At 36.4% G+C, this 26,892-nt stretch overlaps 1 protein-coding gene and 1 pseudogene across 1 annotated transcript in view; both read right to left on the reverse strand.

The window, feature by feature from the left end:
- Positions 1-26,892, reverse strand: part of CNTNAP2 (contactin associated protein 2) — a 2,303,447-nt gene that overhangs the window by 1,374,431 nt on the left and 902,124 nt on the right. The window lies entirely within an intron of this gene.
- LOC100397414 (ribosomal protein L10 pseudogene) lies at positions 7,445-8,195 on the reverse strand (annotated as a pseudogene).

Consider the following 26,892-nt stretch of genomic DNA (forward strand, 5'->3'; position numbering starts at 1 on the left):
TTTTGTAGCAAAGATAAAGTCTTAACATGTATTGCGATCTACTCGCTGTGCTGATGAACATTATCTATCAATCCACTTGATTGTGCAGCATATACTGGAGAAAAATATAGGTATCATTTCAAGTGTTTAGCACTTTTTGAATGGAAGGAAGGTATATCAGATGTCACGGGCAAGAGAACTAATAATAGACCTTATTAGTTGGTAGTAACTAAGTAATGAAGAAGTCTGAAAATATAGAAAGTAATAATGCGGAGCGAATAAAGTAATATGTTCTGTCTACATCTATTTCTTTATCTGTAATCTGTGTATTGTAAAGCACATTTTAATTGCATACATAATCGTATATATATTACATGTATATAGCACTTACTATATGTTCCAGGACCTTTACAAATATTACCTGATGCAATCCTCAGAATCACCCTATGAAACGGGTACTATTATTATTCTCATTTTAAAGGTAAGACAACTGAGGCACAGAGAGGCTAAGTAATTTGCCCAATGAAGCTAAAAAATGTCAAGGCTTGAAGTTTCAAACTGGGCTGGCTTCAGAGTACTTTTGCATTCAACCACTGCACTGGGCTGTGTATCAAGATAGTAGCCAAAATGAACCTGCATACATTATATATATATTTGGTATGTAGTCATTGACAGTAGTGGTAAAAGATTGGAGAAGCAGTCAGAAAATATTTTACTATTATACAAGGTTTCAGAAAATATGGGGATCTGTGTCAACCTAAGAATATGAAATTGCTCATCACCAATATTGCTTTGAGTTTTTTCCTTTTGTGAAGTTGAATCATACATGCATCTTTTGTTTTCACAAAATAAAATGTGCAATTGGAAAAAAAAATTCAGCTAATCGTAAGTGCATTCACTTTCTCCAAATGCCAAAGAGAAAACAATTAGGGCCACCTGCAATTTTACAGCTAAAGATACAAATGTAGGTTACTTTTAAAAGGAAAAAAGGAAAAGTTAATCTTTTAAAATAATACATTTGTTTTAGTAAAAAAAATGATTAAAATCTGAGTTGTAAAAACAATAAGGCTTAATTGGTAAACAATAGAAAATAGAATTTAAGGATGAGAAAATACTTTTTTTATTTGCTCAGACTAAAATTAGTTTTATACTAAGAAATAAAAAAATATTTTCTAAGTAATTCAATTAAAACATCTAATACTGTAGTATCTGCGGGAGGAAAAGAAGCAGTTGTGTTTTAAAGAAACTCAGGAAATACAATGTTCCTTATTTGCCAGCTGAGGGGTTATTGCTACACATTTGTAGCTACTTCCATTAGAAGAGAAGTTATTTGAAAATGCAAATAGCTAGTTTGACTTTGACAGTGCTCTTTTTCTTCTTGTTTTCTAAATTATAAATCTTGCATTCTTTTCGATAGTAAAGCCAGAATGTCTATTAAAGTAGTAAATATAAATAGCTTTAATATTGCATATTATTCATTTACATTACCCATAGTATTGATGAAATTTACACTGACAAAGAGAAGTAACAAGGAACAACATCCTGAAGTCTTGGGATGAATTTTTAAATTGTGTTCATGATTAAAACTCACATACTTTTCATCACTAATAAAAATGCAGCAGACTAAAAATTGTTTTGAAAGTCATAACTGATTTCATTTAGAAATTTATTCACTTAAAATATCATATTAAAAATGTTATGGTATTTCACATGTTCATATACTATTATTATTGTTAGCCTGGAAAGCTTGATGCACATAATCTTATGAATTTTCAAAATTTACCCACCAAACAGCAAGAAATACCAGAATCCTTATAATAACGCTTTTGTGCTGTGTGGTGCTATGAGGAAATGCACTGAAATACCATCTGCATTTCATGTTACCACCAGCCACGGGCATTTCTTAAGTTCTAGATACATGAATATATTAAAAGCGAAGGAAGTTAGAGGAATGGCAGCTGAGTGAATCTAACCCAGACTGCAGGTTAAGTCGACACATAAGAATAGGATACTAGAACAGAAAATGAAACCCCGCATGTTCTCACTCATAGGCGGGTGATGAAAAATGAGAACACATGGACACAGAAAGGGGAGTACTAAACACTGGGGTCTATTGGGGGGAAAAGGGGAGGGCCAGTGGGAGGGGGAGGTGGGGAGGGATAGCCTGGGGAGAAATGCCAAATGTGGGTGAAGGGGAGAAAGGAAGCAAAACACACTGCCATGTGTGTACCTATGCAACTGTTTTGCATGCTCTGCTCATGTACCCCAAAACCTAAAATGCAATAAAAAATTAAAAAAAAAAAAAGAATAGGATACTAATGCTTCTCATTCAGTAATTTCAGGCAATGTGCAATCAATATTGTTTATACACACAAAATATAATCTACATATATGAAACACTTAGTTATAAAATGAGATTCATGAGTGAATTTTTATTCCCATGTATCAGTCTTTTCACTATAGCCAACTTAAAAGTTTCATAATTGTGAAGGATCCTTTTGAAAGTTGCCTGTATTCAACAATCAGAGAATACTACTACTGTGTATACTTAATAGCATTTGACAATTTCCTAAAACGGACCAGATGCTTATATCTTATTCTCAAGTTAAACCTCATTCACAGTCTGTGCCCTCAATAAGCTTGGTTATAAATGTATTGTCTTCGTATATAAGAACTCTAAAAAAAATGCTCAGAAGGAGCAAAGCACCTTTAGATGGGCCAAGCACAGCTATTAACATAGTTGAAGCTTTCAAATCTCACCCCAGAAGGTTTTGAAAATTCTTGACTGTAATCTCACTTTCAATAGAAACACATCAAAAATGAAATAAGACAAAACACAAACCTCCTGTTATAGGGTATAAATTTGTTTCAAAGAGCCATAATATTATTTAAATGATCAATTTTCATTTTTAATTTTATATATATTGTGACCTGTTTCACTGACACTTTTCTATTAATTCATATCATTCTACTTATAAATAGAACTTATAAAAGGTTCCATACAATTGTAACAAAGGAAACATGAGAGGGCAATTGTTTTACATCTAATGGGGCTTCTAAATTATGAACGTGGAGAAATGCTAACTGGTCAACCATATAAATAGAAATGGTAGCGGGGGAAGCACTTAGCAGAGATGAAGATGGGGAGGAAAAGATGGATTGGTAGCTTTGCCATATGCAGATGGAAGGAAATGAGCAAATATTTATCATAGCCAAAAGATGAACATCAGCTATAATGGGGAAGGAGAACGCTGTTACTTGCCTATCAAAACCCATAGTATAGGCCAACCAAGCACACCATCCAAGAATATCAAGCAGATGATAAAAGGAAGAGCAGATGGAGATCTCCAGAAGCAACAAAAGAAGGGAAGCAGAATGATTATCAGGGTAACATGTTTGTTTTGAGGGGCTGCCACTGAAAATGTTGGATGTTGTCTACAGTTCTTCAGCCAGGGTGAATAGAATGTGGTACATTCTATGGAGTGGACTAGCTACTGAGCTGTCATATATCAATAAATAATAATAGGTTAATTTAATTCACAATCTTGATTCCAAAAGCAGGCTGTTTAAAAGAACAAATGAATTGCCTCATCTTTATTCTATTATCGGATGCTGTGTTTAACTTGGAAATGCCACACTATATTTTCTGATTCAATCTCCTAACCCCACCCATCATCCTCACACTCCTCAATTCACATCACTCAGGTTTTAATTTTTACCACTTCAATACACAATTCATGCTGTGGTCACCAACAACTGCAATTTTTCGAAGTTACTGGACAATGTTTTAGTCCTCATCTTTCGTGATCTCACAGCAGTGTTCATCCCTGGTGCCCATTTCTATCCCCAGGCCTGCTTTCTTGTCACATGTCCCTTGAGGATTTCCCTTGACCTACCTGGCATTCATTCTCTGCTTTGAAGTTTATGTTCCATCGTTCAGCCATTCGATTTTAGAATTAAGGGACAGCCTTAGCTGCTCTGCTTTTCTCACCCTATATTCGCTCCTTAGGTGATCTCATCCAGATATGGTTTCAATTACTTCTCCTATGCATAGCTAAGTCTCAATTTGTCATTGCCCTATCCATGTTGAGATCTTGACTCCTTTATTCAGCTGTCCATGTGGCACCTTGTAAATTCTGTAAAGGCACTTCAGATTCAGCATTGACAACGTGTTCTCATTATTTAGCTCCTGCTCATAAGTGAGAATATGTGGTATTTGGTGCTTTGTTTCTGCATTAGTTTGCTAACGATGATGGTCTGCAGTGTCATCCATGTCCCTGCAAAGGACATGAACTCATTCTTTTTTATGGCTGCATAGTATTTTATGGAACATATGTGCCACATCTCCTTATCTATAAAACAAACCTGCATATTCAGTCCTGAAATTAAAAGTTTAAAGAAAAAGAAAAGAAAAGAAAGACCCTGAGTGTAAGTTCAGCCTCCTCAAAAATAAAAAAGTAAAAACCAGATGTGTGATCCTTTCTTTAAACCTGATTTTCTCCCATCAGCCCATATCTGCATGGTATTGCCCAATAGCAGATAAAACAAAACAGACACATGGGAGGCATTTCCACACTTTTGTCCACCACAGCTCATATTCAATCCATAACTAAGCCCTGTAGATTTTACCTTCTAATAGCTCTCCAATCCTCCCAGGTATTCCCACTCTGCTACCACCATCCTAGTCTAGGCTGCCAAGTCTCTCCCACACTGCAGCCATATTTTGTGACTGGTGTTCCCGAATCTTCTCTTGCTGCCTTCAGACCTGTCCTCCACACAACAGTCAAAGCAAAGCTTTACCCAGAGCAGATGTGCTATAGCGGGCCTAGAGTTAGAATCTGAGCAATGCCATTTTATAAGACAAAGCTATTTTTCCAAAAATAAGTTGTAACGGCTGCCCCATTCTCCTCGCAATAACTGCTGACCTTGGTTTCTGTAAGCAAAACTGCTAGCTTGCTCTAAAGAATGCCCACCATGAAAAACTGCTTGCCTTTCTCTTGTCAGTAACTGTCTGGCCTTTGCTTATCAGTAGTTACCAAAATAAGCTTCTGTAAAGTTGCTTGCCCTGCATCCACTCAATCCTAAAACCAGGATGTGGTTTTTCAGCTTAAATACCCTGATCGCCCTGAGTTTGGGGCCATGGGTTGGAGAGTCATGAGTCCTTCGTGGTCGCCGGCAATAAAGACCCTGCAATTTGGCATACTTTTGTCTTGGTTGATAATTTTATACTTGACCCAAATACTTCACAGACACGATCAAGGTATGCTTCCTCCATGCTCATCACCCAACTCACACAAACTCTTGGCTTAAGATAGTTTGGTGGCATCTCTTTGGGCTTCCAATGGAATCAAAACTAGAAATCAGGAACATCACCTAAAAAGCCATGTATTGCAGGATTCCTCAACCCTCCAGCCTCATTTTATACCAAATCTCCCTTCACTCTTGGTGCTGCAGCCACACCAGCTTTGCCTTCCTGCCCCAAGAGTTCTGTTTTTGCTCTTTTGTTTACTTCAAATATGATCCTCCCTCCTGCCCTCACCCAGCTTCCAAAGCTCAACCACCCATCACCTCCTTGGAGAAGTCCTCCCTTAGATCACTACTGAAGTCACACTTCTGTTGGCCTCTAATATCTTGAGAGCACCAGCAACCTCCAGGATGAGCACAGGTGCAATATGACCTCCACTATGCAGACCTTTAATGTCAGTCTCCCCCAAAAAGGCAGAGACTGCTTTTTATTTTCATCATGATACTGTGGGCATATCCAGCTCCTGGCACATGGTTGGTTCTTAGTAACAACTATTCAATCAATGAATATTATTACGACCAAGCAATAGCTTTTAATACAGATGGCCAGAACTCTCAAGAATGACATGAGACAAAATATTTTTAATTCTCTGTCTAGTACTACATGGACCAGTATTTTTGATCATTCATTAACTTGCTAGTTCATTCATTCTGTGCCACTCCCTCAGCCTCAGCTACCTGTATCTTCCTTTCCACATGTCTCACTCTTACTCATTTTACAGATCTCAGCTTAAATGTCACTTTCTCATACATGGGCAGGGAATATTTGTTAAGTGAATGATGACCCTATTAAATGTTCATTGATTGTTATAATTAGGTGCCAGAGAGCATACTAGGGCCCGGGGTTACAAAAATTGATATGAAACTTTTTCTGCCGCCAGGAACTCATTTTTATTTGAGGACTGCAGTCATGTAGAGAGATAATTAAAGCATAATATAAATGGTACAGGAGAGGGATGCATCTCCTGTTTGCTGAATGATGCACGGGGGAGTCCTGCTGCTGTTCCCACAGAGTGTGGTTGGAGGAATGTATACATGGTTTTGTTTTGTTTTTTTTTTTTTTTGGCAGGATAATCTGCTTTACACCTGTTAGATGAATAACTTTAACAATATCAGTTCATTACTTGTTAGAAAGAAGAAAAAGCCACCATTTTAAAACACTGCTTGAAAATTTCTCTTATAGAGAAAATTTAACTAAACACTTTGATGGGCCATTTGCAGATGAAATTACAGGCCCTAGAGCACCAGTCAGAAGGCTGGGTTGGATTGTTTTACACAGCAACATAAAAGGAATGTGTCTCCAGTGGAACAGCTGGAAGAAGTCAAGCAAGAGTCCCACAGAGATGAAGACACAGAGGGATACAGGGATACGTAATGAGGTCCTGGGAGAAAAAGAGAGGCCAAATCATGTACCCAGGTCCCAGGCTTGAGGTGAAGTAAACACACACACACCCACACACACACACACACATACACACACACGCTTCCAGTGGTAAATTTCCTTTAATTTTGCTTCTTTTGAAAACAGAGGTTCCTGTTGTTGAGTTTTAAATAATGTTCTGATACAAATCCATCATAAATGAGAAGCCTTCTGAAATAATTCCTTATACCTTCCAGCCACTGATAGGAGTATATTCAAGAGAAATTTGTGCAAGCTAGTTAAAGTTACCTGACACGTAATCCCTCCTCTAAGAAGAACATAAAAGCATGGGGCCTTAATCATCAGCTCAGCGGTTGCATCCCTGTCTTCTTTCCCTGGCAAGGTTATATGACTCTTTCAGTTTAATAACAAATGCAAAGCTCTTTAAATTCCCTGGAGTTCCACCTCAGTGTAGAACCATAGGTAGGCACCACAGGTAGGCTATGTAGAAATCAAAGACTAAAACCAGCATTGGGAAATCTCTGGATCACATCAGCATTCTAACAGTCCTTCTGAGCTCTCTAGGACCAAACTTTGACAGACTGTCAATTGGGACCTCAGAATTCCCTCCAGATATCCATTCTTAGGTGCGCTTAATATGATGATACTTCTCAGAGGATTTGAACCTTGAAAATGAGCTTACCATATATGGTTTTAGCTATAGAATAATTGATAGGTAATTTTTCCCCTACAGGCAATGTAGTTTTTCTGCTTCTGCATTTATGCTGGTTTATATATATATTTTTTTGGACAGGAAGTCAATTTATTGGTTCATTATTACGGGAGGGTAGCACAGTGGAAACCCTCATGAGTGCAGGGCCCGCCACTTGTCCAGAGGGCCACGATTGGGGATGTACTTAACCCCACAGCCATCTGGGATGAGCCGCTTCTCAGCCACCATGTCTTCAAATTCACCGGCATTGAACTTGGTGAAGCCCCACTTCTTTGAGATGTGGATCTTCTGGCGGCCAGGGAACTTGAACTTGGCCCTGCTCAGGGCCTCAATCACATGCTCCTTGTTCTGCAGCTTGGTGCGGATGGACATGATCACTTGGCCAATGTGAACCCTGGCCACAGTGCCCTGGGGCTTTCCAAAGGCACCTCGCATGCCTGTTTGGAGCCTGTCAGCCCCAGCACAGGACAACATCTTGTTGATGCGGATGACGTGGAAGGGATGGAGCCGCACTCGGATATGAAAGCCATCTTTGCCACAACTTTTCACCATGTACTTATTGGCACAAATTCGGGCAGCCTCCAGGGCTTCAGAGGAGAGCTGCTCATATTCATCCGATACCATGTGGCCACAGAGTGGAAACTCATCCACTTTTGCCTTCTTCCGCCCCAGGTCAAAGATGCGAATTTTGGCGTCAGGGACACCTCGGCAGAAGCGGGACTTTGGGTACGGCTTGTTCTTACAATATCGGTAACAACGGGCGGGGCGGCGGCCCATAGCGACACCAGGATCTTCAGTGGCGTGCCGAAGGAAAAGAGCGGTTTATATTTTTATTTGAATGTTTCAGATGAATCTAGTCCCCCTCAAAAGATTCCACATGGAAAGAGACTATGCTGTATACCTAATTTCCCCCTCCAATTGTAGATAGGCATAACATATTTTCTTTAAAGTGAAAACAAAGCACATGAAATTGCAATATGTAAAAAGCATAGTACTGAGCCAGTCTATTTTGTTTCTGGTTGAAAAGAGATTTTCAGGTAATTTGTTTATCAGGTACACATTAATAAAACAAATGCTGAAACTGCAGAGGTATCACAAGTCTTATTTATAGCCAACGCTGTCAAGTTTCTTATAGAATTCCAGCTGTGACAGATAGATTATTCCTCTATGCTGTGTTGTCTAATGCTGCAGCCACTATCCCAATATGGTTATTTAAAGTTAAATTTAAATCAGTTCATAACAAAAAATCTGTTTCTCAGCCACTATTGCCATATTTTAAATGTTCCATAGCTACATATAGCTAGTGGCTACCGTATTGAACAAAGCAGAAGTAGAACATTTCCTCTATCACAGAAAGTTCTATTGGACAAGTCTACCTACTGGAAAAGAGAGGATGATACTAAGTAAACAACTTTGAGATTAGCTACTAATGAGTTTGGGGAACTGGATCTTTGATTGTCAGAATGGGAGATCCACTTTTTACATCTTTGCTCAATCCCTATGTTGAATCAAGCTTTAATCCCATTATTTATGCGACCTCTTCTTTTCCCTACCAACTGCTTTCTTACGGTCCCATCCCAAAAAGTTGTACTGTTTGTTCACCACTGAACATAATTTATAAGAAAAGAAAAACTAAATAGTTGGAGAATATGTGGGAGGCAGAATTCTGAGATGGCTCCTAGGAGTCCTTGCCTCTGGTACAGGTGACCTGTGTAATCCCCTTCTTCTGGGTGTGAACAGAATCTGTGAATATGATGGGTTCGCTCTTCTGATTTTGGTTATGTTATACAGCATATGAGTGGATTTAGTACATGTAATTAAGGTCCTGTATCAGCCAGGGGATTCACTAGAGAAACAGAACCAGGATGATTGAGTTTGCATATTTATGCTTCCACAATCTAACACTGAAATGTATTTGCTAATGATGGAGGAGGGGCCTAGTGAGAGTTGTCATGGGGTGGATCCCTCATGAATGGCTCGGTGCCCTCCCCAGGGTAATGAGTGAGTTCTTGCTCTATATTTTCCCCATGAGATCTGATTGTTTAAAATGGCCTGACACTTTCTCTCTCTTTCACTCCATCTCTGGCCATGTGAGACACCGATTTCCCTTGCCATCTGCCATTGAGTAAACTTTCCTGAGGTCTCACCAGAAGATGCCAGCACTTCCTGTACAGCCTGCAGCACCATAAGCCAAATAAACTGTTTTGTTTTCTAAATTACCCCGCTGCAGGTATTCCTTTCCAGCAATGCAAAATGGACTAACACACAGAAGGACACACAAGTATTAAGATCTAGGGCCTGACTTGGCAGGTCTGAAGTCCACAGGACAAGCTGTCATGAAAGGTAAACTTGAAACTCTTGGGAAGAAGCCCAGGACCACCCCGACTACTGGAGATAGGCTCCTTTACTTCAAATCAATTTATTATAGAGTTTAATCATGTCTATAAAATACTTTCATAAACACCTATATTAATGTTTGATTGGCTAACCAATGAGACTGTCCTTGCCAAATGGACACATAAAACTGACACTCACAGGTCTCTAATCAGCTGATTTTGGGTCAGAAGAGTGACCACCCTTAACTGGCCTGACTCTGGCAGGTGACCCCCTTAAAACAGGGTACAGAGATTTGAGATTTGTAGCAACAAAGACTCTCTCTCCTGCCATCCCTGAAGAAGTAAACCGTCCTGAGTTCCACAGCTGCAATAAAATGACCTCTGCCAACGGTATTCGAGCTCGCCTGAGAAACCTGAGTCTCAGCCCAAGCCACAACCTAGGCTGATATGTCAATGAGCTGACCCATGCCTAGACACCTAGTCCATAAAACAAGTAAAATAATAAATGTCTATTTCAAGGCATAACTTTGTGGAAATTGTGCTGTATGAGAAACTAACACAGGCTGGGTGTGGTGGTTCACACCTATAATCCCAGAATGTTGGAAGGTTGAGACAAGCGGATCACCAAGGTCGGGAGATCCAGAACATCCTGGCTAACATGGTGAAATCCCCTCTGTACTAAAAATACAAAAAAAAAAAAAAAAAAAAAAAAAATAGCTGGGCCTGGTGCAGAGCACCTGTAATCCCAGCTACTTGGTAGGTTGAGGCAGGAGAATTGCTTGAACCCAGGAGGTTGAGGTTGCAGTGAGCCGAGATTGCGCCACTGCACTCCAGCCTGAGTGACAAAGACTCCATCTCAAAAGAAAAGAAAAAAAAAAAAAAAGGAAAGAAACTAAAACAAAATGGAACTGGAAAAGAACAACCTAATTTTAATCGAGAGCATTATACGAGTGTGGACTGAGCTGAGGAGGCTTCATAAGACACTTAAGATAATACTTGTTGAAACTATTTTCTTTTTACCATTGAAGAATTTCTGTTTCATCTTTAAGGATAAGGAGGTTGAAGCTCAAAAATTAAGTAGTTTGTCCAAAGTGAAATAGTACCTGTCGCATCCAAGATTTGTATTCTAGAGACAGTTCAGAATATCTGCTATGGATGCTTGAATTAATGTGGGACAGGTGGGGTTTTGATTAGTCACTGTTACATTGTAAATATTATAGCATAGTCATAAAAACGAATTATTACAAAATGCCATTTTTTGTAATAGTAATACACAGTTTTTGGAGTTTAGTAGATCTAATCTCTTACTGCCCAAGTGTTTGTGTCCTCTCCCAAATTTCATGTTGAAATCTGACCCCTAGTAAAGCATCTTTGGAGGTGGAGGCCTTTGTGAGTTAATTAGGTCACAAGGGTGGAGGCCTTATGAGTGGGACTAGTTCCATTTTAAGAAGAGACCAGAGAGCTAGCTCATTCTCTTCACTGTATAATGATGTAACAAGAAACTAGCAGTCTGCCACCGGACACAGGGCCTTCCTCCAAAGCTGACCATGCCAGCATCCTGATCTTACACTTCCAGCTCCCAAAACTATAAGAAATAAATTTATAGTGTTTATAATCACCTAATCTATGGTAATTTGTTACAGCAACCTCACCTGACTAAAACACAGTCTAACATGTGGTCTTCTAAATAAAGAGGAAATAAATACTCACCATGGTTAGGGAAAATGAACCTGTTGAATGAATTACATTTAAATGATGTCAACATTTTTCATCTCAACTATTCTCCATTATGAGTTTGAGCACTCTGCTCAAATTTACTTTCTCAGTAAGAAAAGCTAGTTAGAGTCTGTATGAACACTTTGTAGGAGTCTGAATGAACACTTTCTAGTCTATAATTGGGAATGAATGCAGCAAGAATTTTAGGAAACTCAGAATCTCCTGTAAGGCTTAAATAGAATTTATAAAATCCAATATGTCAGAATTTGTTACCAGATATATCTACAAGGCAAAAACAATTTCCAGTGTGATATGCTGTTCAGTTTTATAAAATGGAAAGCCCATCTAGACAGCAACTGCAGCTGAGCAGGGAGAGGCCACTGTCTGCGTGTTACCTGTACTGTTCTAATCCCACTTTGGCAAGTAGAGGTGAGATTTGAAGTAGTCTGTCATCTGATGCCTTGGCTGTACTGGTAACACTGTGGAAATAACCTTAGAACTGACAATGGTCTGCTGAACGTTGCAGTCTACTGACATCATTAGTTCAGTTTAAAGAACTGTTAGGATCAGTGAGAAAACTTTTGTTCTTTCTACTTAAATAATAGGTCAGTGTGACCTTTGCTGCCTCCTCATTTCTGTACATCAAGCTCCTGTTGCAGATGTCAAGTTTTTGCTTTTAGACCTCTGAATTAACTTGTAAGGTGCTTTTTTATAAAACCACCTTTTTTACCTTTTGTAGACTTTAGAGTTTGGAAAGGAGACAGGTACAAAAGATATGAGTCAAGTTTATGAGAAAATCACTGTCTTTATTTTCTTGAAGACTCAGTTTTAATAGACTACAATGAAGTAAAATCAGAAATATATTTCCAATAATTTTTACTTATAATAATAATTTCTGCTTCCAATAATTAACTTAAAAATGACTATCAGCTTCGTGTAATTTACATTTTGAGATTCTGAGAAGAGTAGGAATTCAGTATAATAACCAGTTTATGTCTATAAGAAATTGATAATGGACTTGAAGAATATACAAAAAAAAGCATAATTAATTCCTCATAAAATTTTAACTTACGAGAGAAACTGAACATAAAAGTGATAGGATATAAGAGGAAAGGCTTATCCCCACAACAGACATGTAGGTTCAAATCTGTGTCTGCCACTAACCAGCTAGTTGCCAACCAACAAACTACAGCCACTGCTAATGTTGTTTACCTGGTGTTTAAATATGAGAGTTGGAAAAGATCACCTTAAATTGTACTTAAATATTGTACCTCCTCAATTTCTGAATAGTTAGTACAAATAGGCTCATATTTAGATGAAAAGTTTGTCTGTAGTAACTTGATTTCATTCTTATCCAATTTATTTGCTGATTTAGAAGACGAAATAGTCTCTAAGTGAAGATTCAAATGGCTGCCATTTTCTGAATAATTACTATTTGCAAGACATTTTCCATTAAATTTTTCCTTTTTTTTGAGACAGAGTCTTGCTCTGTCACCAGACGCCAGACTGGAGTGCAGGGGCGTGATCTCGGCTCACTGCAACCTTCACCTCCTGGGCTCAAGCAATTATCCTGCCTCAGCCGCCTGAGTAGCTGGGACTACAGGTGCATGCCACCATGCCCAGTTAATTTTTGTATTTTTTAGTAGAGACGGGGTTTCACCATGTTGGCCAGGATGGTTTCAATCTCTTGACCTTCTTATCCGCCCTACTCAGGCTCCCAAAGTGCTGGGATTACAGGCATGAGCCACCCTGCCTGGCTCCATTAAACTTTTCAATTAGTAATTAACAAAATTAAAAAATAGCTATTATGACCTTATATATAGAAAACTGAATTCCAAAAGGATCAATGACTTGTTGAGGCTTCATAGCTAATAAGGAAAGAGTTGAGATTTGGACAAGGCTCGATATTACAGTAGACTTCTTGTCCGTTTGTGCATTTAAAACAATCTCACCTAAACTTTTCTAAACTAAAAAAGAGATTAGAAGAAAAATATGTACAGAACAGATTTACTTGATTTGAAAGACATTTAAAGACCCAGCATTTTATTTTTCATTTGTGCAGTTTCAACACTTTCATCAGCTTATTTCATAAGGAATTTGAACTCTTGAAACTGCCAAATGGATGTGGGCTTTACAGTTTTAGCTCTAAAAATCTTGTCTTTTTAGACTGAAATACAGTCAGTCAAATGTGAAGATTTTAACATTTTTACAAAATGGATTTGTTTTATATAGTTTTGTTGAAGATGGAGAGAATGATTTTCCATTTACTACAGTTATATCTTCTTTATTGTTCTTTATTTAAATATATGTTGACATTGAATAGGTCCCTTCTGCTGAATTGAATATTTTGTAACTATAGAAAAACACATGATAAGAACTGTTGACTGGAGATGGGAAGAAGGTGGGGGGAAAGAAAGGGGGAAAGATAGGCGGTGTGTGTGCATTCAAGATAATCCAAACAACACTCACCTTTTGTGAAGAGTGCTATGTGAAGCAGTGGGAAAATGTCAGCTCTCTACAGACGGCGTGGTCAAAGAATTCTTCCACATCATTTAGCAGTTGAGATGCTACCCTTTCATCAAGTATCTCACAAGCATGTTGTTATACAATCGAGAGTTTTTAATGATAGAATATGCACTTCACAGCAATATACAGAGTGTATATGTGCTAGTTTTTTCCATATCATAATGTGTGAAACAAATGTATAAACTATTTGTCATAAGAATTCTGATATATCAATTAAGTTGATATTGGAGTGTTAATAATCTTTTGTTAATGCTTACTCAATACACAATTTCTAAGAACTTCCAAAATTAAAAATTCAAATGATACATTAAATAGCATGCTAATGGTAAGGCAGCATTTGAATACTACTTTAACATGCCATTTCAAAAGGCTTATGAAGTGCTATGCCTAAAAATCACTAGAGGATATTTGTTAAAGATTGAAAAAGTGTTATTAAGTGACATATATTTTATATTGATTTTAATAAGTTGTCTCTATTTCTTTCCATCTCTCCATTTTCTGTCTTCTCTCTTTCTTGAAAGCTGCTGTAATTCTTAGCCAGATTACATATCCTTACCCTTCTATAATGTTAAAATGATCATACAATTTTGATAAATCAGAACTGTGACTTGGTAAGAGTAATTCTCCCAAGGATTTTTATGACACAAATGTGCTGAGCTTTCTTTGCAAATATACCTGTGTTTAAGTCCTTACACTGGACTCTACATTAATTACTAGACATTTTTGTCTCACGTTTCTGTTTCTCATAGAATTAATTTATTATTTAAAAATAGCTTAAGTGTAAACATTCTCTACTTTCTTGGGCTCAATATACTTCTTCATAGTTCCACTGGGCATACAACAATTATTTTTATTTTCCAGGAAAAACTGAGATCGCCAATAGCTCCTTCTCCCTTAACAATGCATCTGTAAAGTGTCCGGGTATGTGAAGGAACCCCAGTGTGTCCCATACCTGTGGTTGTACTAATTATCCTCCAGTGTAAATTGCTGAGCAATTGGCCATTTCTTACCAACAAAGTCAATTCATATATCGGATAGGAAAAATAGAGATTTATTCTTTCACAAATATTTCAAGAATATCTCTTACATGCAAGGCAGAATACTCACACTCAAAGTCCACCTATTGATGAATTCTAATAGAAGTAAATACATACATGTTACCCTCAATCTAATGTAGAAGAGCATGGGGATAAGCACTAAAACCAAACCCAGTATGGTTCGGCTATGAGTTCCTTGCAGGGAAGTCTCAGGAAGAACCATTTTCTCTTTGAAGGAGTTGTCAGTTCTTCCTCTGCCAACTTAGTAGGTGGACTAGAAAAATACATGCTACCTCTTGACATTTTCTAGCTCCATGACTCCTGTCGGCTATATTGCTTTAAAGTCAATCACTGCAGAGAGAAAATCTTTCCTGAGTACTGTAAATTATATTTTGATCTGAAGGGAAATCCTTCTAGAAAATGCTTATTTCTTATTTCTCTGTGTGAGCATCAAGACCTCAATTTCGATGCTTAATTAATGTTTAAGGCATATTTTCTTGTGAGGTTAAGAACAGATGCTGGATAATAAAATTCATCTCAGAGTTGAAAATATAGGAAGTAAACAAACAGTTACTGTGTAACCCTACGCACTACCAAAGGGCAGAACTAAGAACAAAGGAAGCAACAGGAATAATAATGGCTAATCTGTGTATGTCCCTGCCTTAAACCAGCCATGGTGCTAACCACATTGCATTTATTGTCTAATTTAACCTTCATGAAAAACCTACGAAGTAAGCATTATTATTCCTAATGTGAGTGGCAAAGATGGGTTTTGGAAAGCCAAAGCAATCATCTCAAATATACCCATTTAGTAAATGTGGCATTTACTTTGGTCTTTAAACCCAAAGGGTCATCTTGTTTCATTATATCACATCATTCATAATAGAGAATAATGCTACACTTCATAATATGGTTACTGCAAACAATCCCTGTACACGCATATTCTGTTCCAAACTAAAAGTGACGTTGTGAACGACATTGTGAGTAATCTTTGATTTCTTACAATTCTAAGCATTCTATATGATATTTAAGAAGGGATAAATTGTGACATATAAATCACAATAATATACTGATATTATACTGCTTTTTCATGTGACATTTAAAATATAGATTTTAGGTACTGTCTATGGTGTTCATTTTATATATATCATGAAGAATAATTTTTGAATTATGTTACTAGTATATGAACAATAAGTAAACTAGTTTATTCAGCTAGTATTTTCTTTTTTAAATAAGAAAATTGGTTGTTATTTTGGGATAATTATTTATAGATGGACAATCAACACATTTCCCAATTGATTCAAGTTCCAACGCCACCAAAGAACCAGCAGAGAATCACTGAGTCTTGGAGGAGGAAATACAGACGGGGGCCTCTGTAAGTATCACAACTAGTCTCTGGGAACATGTGAGTGTATACACACATGCATCATTGTATGCACAGACAAGTGTGTATACACAATGACACAGTAAGACTGAAATAAAATGAAACCAAGATTGACTTAGAGTAAGTCTTTGGAAAGAATAGCAAGATGGAAGCTTAAAATTAAAATTGTTGATAAAAGGATGAGAAGTTTGATGCACATCTGAATTTATATGTTGAGATTCAAATCTTGTACACATTTTAAAATAATATTTTAAAGCAAATTACATATATATAATTCCATTTTTCACATTTTAGGCTAATAATGTATTTTAATTTTATTTTATAGTGGTAAAAACACATGAGATCTACTCTCAACAAATTTTTAAGTGTTCAGTGCATTATTTCTGACTACAAGTACAATGTCGTGCAGCACATTTCAGAATGTATGCATTTTGCTGAACTTCATGCCCATTTATAGCAATTCTACATTTCTCCTTCCTCCCCAAGCCCTAGCACCGACTGCTCCACTTTCTGATTCTATAAGCGTGACTATTTTAGATGCCCTATAGAAGTTGAAGACAGTGTTTGTCTTTCAGTAATTATAGTAATATTTGAATATTAGTAATAAAGTTATTAGTTTGTTTGTTTTCTTTTTTTTTTTTTTTTTTTTTTTTTTTTAGACGGAGTTTCGCTCTTGTTACCCAGGCTGGAGTGCAATGGCGCAATCTCGGCTCACCGCAACCTCCGCTTCCCAGGTTCAAGTGATTCTCCTGCCTCAGCCTCCTGAGTAGCTGGGATTACAGGCAAGCACCACCATGCCTGGCTGATTTTGTATTTTTAGTAGAGATGGGGTTTCTCCATGTTAATCAGGCTGATCTTGAACTCCCGATCTCAGGTGATCTGCCTACCTTGGCCTCCCAAAGTGCTGGAATTACAGGCACAAGCCACCATGCCCAGCCATAAAGTTATTGCATATTATTAATTCAGAAAAGTCTGACGAAGAAGCTTATCCATAATACAATATCTCACAAATATTAGTATTTTGATGTAATTTTTGAACATTTTTAAATTAAACTGCTGAGCAAAAGAGATATTGCTCTGTATATAAACAATCTTACATTCTGATTTTCTTCACCTAATACATATTGTTTTTTGTTGTTGTAATTAAAATTTCTTCAAATAATTTGTAATGACTGTTTGACATAGTTTATTCAGCCACTTCACTTTTCGTCATGATGTTGAAACAACTACTCATAGGAAAAATTGTACTAGAAATGTACTGTGTTCCCCTCAGGCACAGATAAATTTTTGTTTTTAAATTGTTACTTTGGAAGCTTTGAGCATAAGGGACGAATAAACAAGCAAAAACATAATTGCTTTTATTTTTATACTTAGTGATTGAATGAATAAATGAAAATTTATTTTGTCCTTCATTTTCATTTTGTTAAAAAAATGAGAGTTTCTAAGTTGTACCAGAATTGTAAGGTTTTAAATAAGAGACCTAACACAATATCTGACATATAATCAATGATTAATAAATTATGGATACAAACTATAATTGTAATGATAATAATTATTATTATGACCATTCTTATGTGAATCTGTTATGTTCTGATTTTATGCTGTCTTTAAGAAGAAACATGCTTTGGTAGAAAGACCAAAATTTAAAGTGACATTGCTTAATGTGAGATTCTTCAACTTTGGTTTTCTCATATGCAAATTGGGAGAAAATTACCTACTTTGCATCTTTGTTATAAAGACACAATATATATAAGCCAGACACACTAAATAAATGCTGCTTATTGCTCAGTTCCTAGCTCTGGTATTTCCACTATAGTTCTGATTCAAACTAGTGAGAATTAATATAACAAGTGGTAGTTTAGTTCACCAAACCACCCACTATTTCTCCAATTGAAAAGCAAGCATGGGAATAGTAGTATACTTAATTTTGTAATGTGAACCCAATGTAATATTAGAAATAAGATCACAGCCAAGAGTATCTTTTTGCCAAAAAAAAAGAAATCAGAATTCTCATACAGCCCCCTCCCCAGTTTTGTGCTCAAGACTCTTAATAAGTAACTGAATTATATGAACCAGATTGAGGTTGCCTTGAGTTATCCAAATAGCTCTTTGCAGTGGTCAGTTCAATGTAAATGCAATAAAACATCCTCCAAAACAATTTAATGGCATTAATCACTGAATCAATTGAGCTTTTGATAGAACATATTCTCACATTCTCTGTGTATTATGCCCCTCTAGGCACATCTCCAAATAAGCAAGATAAAAATGATATAGTGACTTCATCCTCAAATTTGGAAGAGCAGTCACTCCTATCATTCCAACTCTTATGACAACCCTATGAGGTAGAGAAGAATAGGGTGTGTGGCATTCTATGTGAATTGAAAAGCTTTGGCTGGGACTGCTGAGCACATCACCATGGAGTGGTGTTATGTGGTGTCACATGGTCAATGGAGGTATTATTAAAAGAGCAAAAAATGCACAATTGGGCCTGCATTGTTTCCTTCATTAGTAGGTAAAGAATCCTTTGAATGCCAGGAGTGGTGGCTCACACCTGTAATCCCAGCACTTTGGGAGGCTAAAGTGGGAGGATCATGAGGTCAGGAGTTCGACCATGAATCATGAGACCAGGCTGGCCAACATGGTGAAACCCTGTCTCTACTAAAAACACAAAAATTAGCTGGATGTGTTGGCATGTACCTGTAGTCATAGCTAATCAGGGCTGAGGCAGGAGAATCACTTGAACCTGGGAGGTGGAGGTTGAAGTGAGTTGAGACTGTGCCACTGCGCTCCAGCCTGGGTGACAGAGTGAGATTCTGTCTCAAAAAAAAAAAAAAAAAAAAAACCAAAAAGAAAAAAAAAGAAAAAGAGTCCTCTGAGGTGGAAACTGAGTGAGATAAAGCTAAAGCTATTTTATTGATTTGTTTCTTTGCTCTCTGTTTTAGAGAAAATCAGCCTTCATGCTATTTATGAAGGTTAATGTTTCTTAAATGTGAGTAGAGTGAATGAAAGCAATATAAATTTATATTCTATTAGCAAAGTATATTCTACAATAGAATAGGATATACTACAATATAATTTATAGAATATACTATACCTATACTAGAAAACAACATAAATGTGTATTCTGTTAGCAAAGTATATTCTATAATAGAATAGAATATGCTGTAATATGCTTTATAGAACATACTATACCTATATTAGAATATTATACAACATACTTTGCTAACAGACTACAAATTTATATTGTTTTGAATGTCTATTTCTTTTTAGCAAAAGTGAAATGCAAAGGCACAACTATATAAATAATCCCCAGCCAAACTATATGGCAGATCTAATCAATCTCCTCTTGATTCCCAACTTAAATTCACAATAAGGAAAATGTGCAGTCAACCAAAGGAGATTATAGGTTCAAATTGATCCTGGTTGAAAAGATGATCTACCTAATGGCAAAATCAAACGTAACATGTAATTAATAAAAACAAAAGCACTTAGGTTAAAAAATGTCTAGAAGAAATGTTGCATAATTCTCCACAAGCCACAGACAAAAGATATGAGAATTCAAGGGGTTGTTTCCTTTTGCGATATTTATGCTGATAAAGTGACATAACAGTATTTTCATCTGTAATACATACATAGGCCATCTATATATGTAGGTAAACTTTAACACTATAAATATTATCCTTATCAATATGAAATCTATGGAAATCTCAGCATGCAGTGCACACTTTCTGCACATAACAGACACTACTATATAAATCAAGTAAATATGGAGTCAATTCTTACAATGTGTTGATTTTACTTTCATAGTTCCTAGGAACACAATGAACTGATTACCAGGTGACACACTAGCACCATCTATACCAGTAGTTCTTACCCAGGGGCACTTTTGCCACCAGGAGGCTTTTGGCTTAATTTTGGTTGTCACTATTGGGGGAAATATGTGCTCCTAGTATTTAATGGGTAGAAGCCAGAGATGCTGCTAAAGGTTCTACAGGGCACGGGACAGCCCGTTCCTCCAAAGCAAAGAATTATAGAGACAGAAGTGTCCACAGAGTCAAGGATGACAAACCTTAATCCCTAATGACAAAGTTTCATCTTTACTGAAAGTTGGAAACAGAATGTTTTAAAACATTTTTAGTATTCCCTTTAAGAAAGAAAATATAAGAAGAAGAAAAAGAAAGAGGATGAAAGAGAAAGAATGGCAAAAATTATTTTTTTAAGAGAAGATAAGAGGTAATCTAGAGTCATTATGGAAGATCACGTGACAGATGAGACAGGTTCCACTCCCAGGATCAACTTTGGGCAAGTCCAGGCTGGGTCCACACTATTGGTTGACAAAGGAGGAAACGTTGCATTCACTAGTCATTTCATGATCTCAACTTCAGATGATTTATTTCAAAGCATGATCTTAAATAAATTTGTAGCATACTTTCTGCACATAACAGACACTACTATATAAATCAAGTAAATTTGAACTTAAACACTGTTGAAAAAGATTATCTTGGGTAGATGCAGTGGCTCACACCTGCAATCCCAACACTTTGGAAGGCCAAGTTAGGAGGATTGCTTGAGCCCAGAAGTCTAAAACCACCTTGGGCAAAAAAAAAAAAAAAAAAAAAAAAATCAAAACAAAAATTAGACCTGTCACTACAAAAAAATAAAAATATCAGCCAGGGATGGTGGTGTGCACCTTTAGTCCCAGTTGCCCCAGAGGCTGAGGCAGGAGAATTGCTTGAGCCCAGAAGGTTGAGGCTACAGTGAGTCATGATCACACCACTGCACTGCAGCTTGGGTGACAGTGTGAGACTGTTTCCAAAACAAGCAAACAAAGCTCATCCAGAGAATGAATTGAAACCCCTCGTCCCACTGTATTACTCAGATAGGCTTCTGTGACCCTCAGTGGGTAGGTTTTGTTGCAAAAATTAATTAACTTGCTTTTTCTTTGTTAACTTTAGCATAAGTAAGTATACCTTATTTCGGGTAAACAAAAAACATACCTGTAATCGATGGACATAACATGTTGAAATTTGGAGTAGTGATTAATGAGAGAGGCTCAAACCAGTCATGTTCAGAGTCCAACTCAAATCAAAGTGAGCTCAGTCATTTTCTCTCCCTGTCCTTTGCAACATAGAAAAACCATGTAAAATGATTTGGGGGAAATAACTGAATTTTCTCTAGAAGTGCAATATCATGGGAAAGACATCTTTATCCCCTTAATAAAACATTTCCACTTCAAAGTTTAAGAAGCTACTTGTCCATTTTCTAGTTTATATTTGTGGTACGCAAATATGACCAACATGGTAAGTTTCAAAGAGCACATACAGCTAAATAGACATGATAAATGGTTAGTTAAGAGAGAAGAAATAATTTTGATAACAGGGAAGAAAAACGGGGAAATTTTTCTTCTCTGTTCTGATAATAACGACGAAAACATTTTACGTGGGATTTTACATGTTGTTGATTTGGCTAAAGTTAGTAATTAATTCAATATATATGGTAACATTAAAATCAGATTGTTGGCCGTGTGTGGTGGCTCACGCCTGTAATCCTAGCACTTTGGGAGGGAGAGGCGGGCAGATCACGAGGTAGGGAGTTCGAGACCAACCTGACCAGCATGGTGAAACCCCATCTCTACTAAAAATACAAAAACTAGCCAGGTGTGGTGGAGCATGCCTGTAATACCAGCTACTCAGGAGGCTGAGGCAGGAGAATCATCTGAAGCCAGGAGGCAGAGGTTGCAGTGAGCCAAGATTGTGCCCACTGTACTCCAGCCTGGGTGACAGAGTGAGACTTTGTTTCCAAAAAAAAAAAAAAAAAAAACAAAACCAAAACAGATTTTTAAATTAAATCTATACAAAGCATAAGTGTTATGTAGAGCCTAACATGAATAATTTTACAAAATAAACCATTAAGAGCTTTTGGTATAAGGCCTAAAAGTAAGGCCCAATTTATGTGTGCTTTGACATCTGGGAAAAACCCCGAGGGTCTCAAATAGCCTCACTGCAAGCTTCCCTCCCAACTTTGTTCCTGTGGATAAGTCTTCTAATAAAAAGATCCTGCTACAGAACAGCTATGAAAAGTCCATGAATGAAGATCACAAAATGTTAAGGCTTTCTTACTTCACACTGGATGCTTCACGGTGGTAAAAGTCCTGCTTTTAGCAAAAACGTAACAGATGGTTCCAAACATTGGCATAAAGATCGCTCATCCCATACCACCCACGGGTAGGGAGAAGGGATGCTGTGATATATGAAAATAAAAGTTTTCACCTGAGCTGAGAGCATTTAGCATATCGTGGTTCTGTAACAGTATCAAGGGCCAGTGTGGAATCTGGCTTCTTTGCTAGGCTCCCAGTGTGTATACGTGTGTGCTCATTTCGTGGTTCTGATCATGATGGAACATATAATTAGGGAAGGATACGGAAGCCACATTAGAATCTTATTCATTTTTAAATATAAATAAGGCTTCTTCCAAAAAAAAAAAAAACTCTGCTTCTCTCAGGGATCAAGCATGTTCTGCTTAACCTTGAATATTGAGCTTCAGTTTCCTACTACCCCATGCAATTATTCAAACAAGCCAGTCACATCCTCCTGTGGGATCCACGGGGAAAGACCACTCTCTTGATACTACAAATCCTGCCTCTCACGGTGTGTTATTGTTCCCTCTGTCGCCAAGGCAGCCCCCATGCCCCCTGCGAGACGTGAGACGTCTTTCTCTCAAAGGCTGTGAGTAAATATGACTCACAAACTGCTGTTGGTCTCAGTTGCTGTTATGTCAGGCGTCAGGCGTTTGGTCATGTCTGTAACCCCAGGACAGGAATTCCCCTTTACCCTTGGGATAAAGAGGAGGTCACTGAAAGAGAGGGACAAGCAAAGCAAGGTGGGATCTGATACACACTGCATAGTTCCTCAGGCTTTTTCTTCTTGTATCAGACATGTGCTCTCTGGCCTAGAGTGATAGGGACAGTCTTTAATAAGCTATGCAGTTTACTGCCTCACACAGAAGCATTTAGGTTATGAAACATCTCCATTTAATTCCTCCATGGTAACCTAGCTGATAAGTGATTTTACAGAGAGTCATGATCATAAATCTAAAGATGCAAAGTGTTTACTATAAGCAACCTATCACAGGGACATCTTGCTAAAAACATTCCATAAATAAGGACTTTTTTCTTAGGGAAGATTATTATTTGGGAGTGCTTGAAGGTAGAGCATTCACAGGTTTAGAAATGATGGGTATAGGTTGAAGGCTTTCTTCAATCCTTGAGATTATCCCCCCATTAACTGATAAGAAAAGAGAACACTGACAGTTTCCTTAATTCCTCCAGTACAGCAAAACAAGAATGAAAGGCGAAAAAAACTATTATGACAGTATTTTGAGCATGTGAGAAAAAATATTCATTTAGAAGTATAGAAAATATAAAAAAGTTTGAAATTAGTTTCATTTAGAAGTATAGAAAATATTTAAAAAACTAAATTTGAAAATCATGATTACTTGTTTTCAAGTCTATAAAAGATCTGATAGTATTCTAATAGGAATAAAAATATTTAATCTCTCAAAATCACTCATTTTTATTCAAGTAATTTAAATTGTTTGAAATTTTAAAAGTGAGCATACTAAATAATTATTTAATTATATTGTTACTTTTAATTCATGACAGAAATTACTGCCATGTTAAATATTTGCTCTTCTCGCCCTAGCTAAGCTAATTTAAGTAGGTGATAATTAAAACTAACAACACGAGAATAAAACCTAATAAAAGAATTGCTTATATATTTGCAGTGTCTTAAATGTTACTTATTTCTTCACATGAAATGTATTATAAGTGAAATGTTGATGGACTGTTAGGCTGTAACTTAGACTGTCCTACTCTGCAATCATCTGTCATAAATAAAAATTAACGTGTAAAAGGTAAAATATCTCAGAAGGTCAGACTACCTGGGGGGAAAAATATATATATATATGCTATAAATATATATTTATAATATATAAAATATATATATAAAAGACTACCTGAGAAAATATACTAAGTGATATTGATAAACTTTCTGCACCAAAATTCAATTAAAGCTTGAGTTGTGTTCATTTGCAAGCTGCTCTTCAATGAGTACGTTATGAAAAAGCTTAGTCATTTAAATTTTTCTTCTGGACATTTGGAATGCACAGTACTATTGATACATTTTTTCTTACTGGTTTATCTCCTATATATTCTTATGGTGAAAACTGATAAGCCAAACAATTTCTATGGTCATTAGAATCCACAAAACTATATTTTCTGTGGGCCATAGCTAATATTATAAAAAACCCTTGTAGACAAAGAAGAAAAAAAGAATTCACCACAGAAGAGAGGTATTAAATGTCAGAGAGGAAGCTATGCTCTAGATTGCTATACAGGATTTCTAGGCCTGCAATTAATTCACTTATGCAAGTCACATAACTGTGGATTTTTGTTTCCTCATTAGTAAAATAAGGGATTGAGCAGGATGGTCTCTTGGGAACTTTTCAGCTTTGAAGTTCTTATAAAGTATACCTATGGCTCGTCTTTGTAGTAATCAAAATATCTTATTTATAAACCACAGTGAAACATTGTTCTCTTTCATTACCTTATTCTTCTCTTCAACCAGGTACCAAAATGTGTGTGTATACTTTTATTTTAATATGTTTACATTTCTTGGGAAATTATTTTATGACAAATTTTTCATAATGTGTGTAATAAAAATGTATCCTCTCTTATTCTAGGAAGTATACTGTTATTCATATTTCAGAATGACATAGGTCTAATGGCGTGTTGCTCCCCACCAGAAATTTGAATTTGCTTTTATAAGCAACACTGTTGATTTTATATGTCAGTCTAACTTTGAAAGTTCTTGAGAAAAAATTTAAATTTAGATTTTTATGGGAATAGATGCGACTCCAACTCTGTATCACTGACATATTAAATAGGTCTCCAAAATATAAACTAGCTGCCAATTGTAACTGTCCTGTTGCTAATATCAAGGTAGGCTCACCAAGTAAACAAATTGCACTAGAGAAAAACAAATACTGACATCGTGTATCTCCATAGAATAAAAAATGACGATATATTTTTCCATGTTTTAAATTTGTTCATTTCAAATGTGCCTCTCCAAGAATAATTTAAGAAAAAGATCCACTGAGTATCTGACTTTTACAGCAATATAAGATGATAAGAGGATAATTTATTATGTTTTCCTATCTATACCTTTAAGCTGACATTGCTGACATATGTACAGATTATAACACAAATGATCCAGTATATATTTTTTTACCATCTCAAAACTATCAGACTGCTACAAGGAGGATTTATCATTTATCATTGCTACATTATCACCACCAAGGTGAGCCACAATTAGATAAACAAAAATCGTCTATTACAAAGAACTCCAATTCTAGTTTGATACACAAACTATTCTTAAAAGCACTAAAGAACACTACATATGCTCAAATCTAAGTTGCAGATCTCTTAATGACAAGAACATTTCTGGTTATGACATACAATATTTTTTAAAATCTGATAGCGTGAAAACTTAGAAACACAGCATATCTCACATATATCATATAGTACATGATAATTTTAATTACCTCTTTAATTACTAGTTTATCTTGTATAACTTGGCAGTGATATCTGTTAAATTTATTTTTTTTAATTAATTTTTAAATTTTTTTCTTAAAGACGGTTTCACCATGGTTTCACCATGTTGGTCAGGCTGGTCTTGAACTCCTGAACTCAGGTGATCCACCTGCCTTGGCGTCCAAAGTGCTTGGATTACAGGTGTGAGCCACCGTGCCTGGCAAATCTATTTTTTTAAAATGTTAAATTATTTTTATTTTCACATTTACCTGGATCTTGAGTAGTTTTTTTTCCCTTTGATTATAAGTAATCCATATACATAACCCATGAAGCAGCCTCATAAAATTGTGTTTTAAAATAATAACCAGAAGTAATAATACAAGTTTTACAAATATTTAAATTAGAAAAAATGAGTTATTTGATGTATATAGAACATCTATTATCATATTTAGTTTGGCAATTAATTCAATATTTCATAGGCCCCCTAGAGTACTGTTCAATATGATGCAATGGCATCATACCTTTTTTCACCAATAAAAGAATCTATACAGCCTCAAATAGTAATCAGCTTTCACTGAGGGAATAAATTATGTCTGTATCATTTACATTTGATGTCAATGCACTTCAGCAAACATTTCTTATGTACTAGGAACCTGCCATTTAAGGGGATGCCAGTGATGATTAAGGTGACACTTGATGCCTCCTTCTCCCAGTATCTTATAGTTGACTTTATTTTGAATTATTTTGTTAAATATTACATTGGAAATATTCATATAATATAATGGTGTATGATCTCTGATAAATATTCCTATGAAAATAAACACATGACTCATTCTGGAAATTCAGAGCATTCTTATTAAAGATCACATTGCAACTGAATCTTGGAAGATAGAAAAGATTGGTTAGGTAAAGGATGATGGGGAGGGTA

The sequence above is a fragment of the Callithrix jacchus genome, chromosome 11 (assembly GCF_049354715.1).
Source record: "Callithrix jacchus isolate 240 chromosome 11, calJac240_pri, whole genome shotgun sequence".
Classification (NCBI taxonomy): Eukaryota; Metazoa; Chordata; class Mammalia; order Primates; family Cebidae; genus Callithrix; species Callithrix jacchus.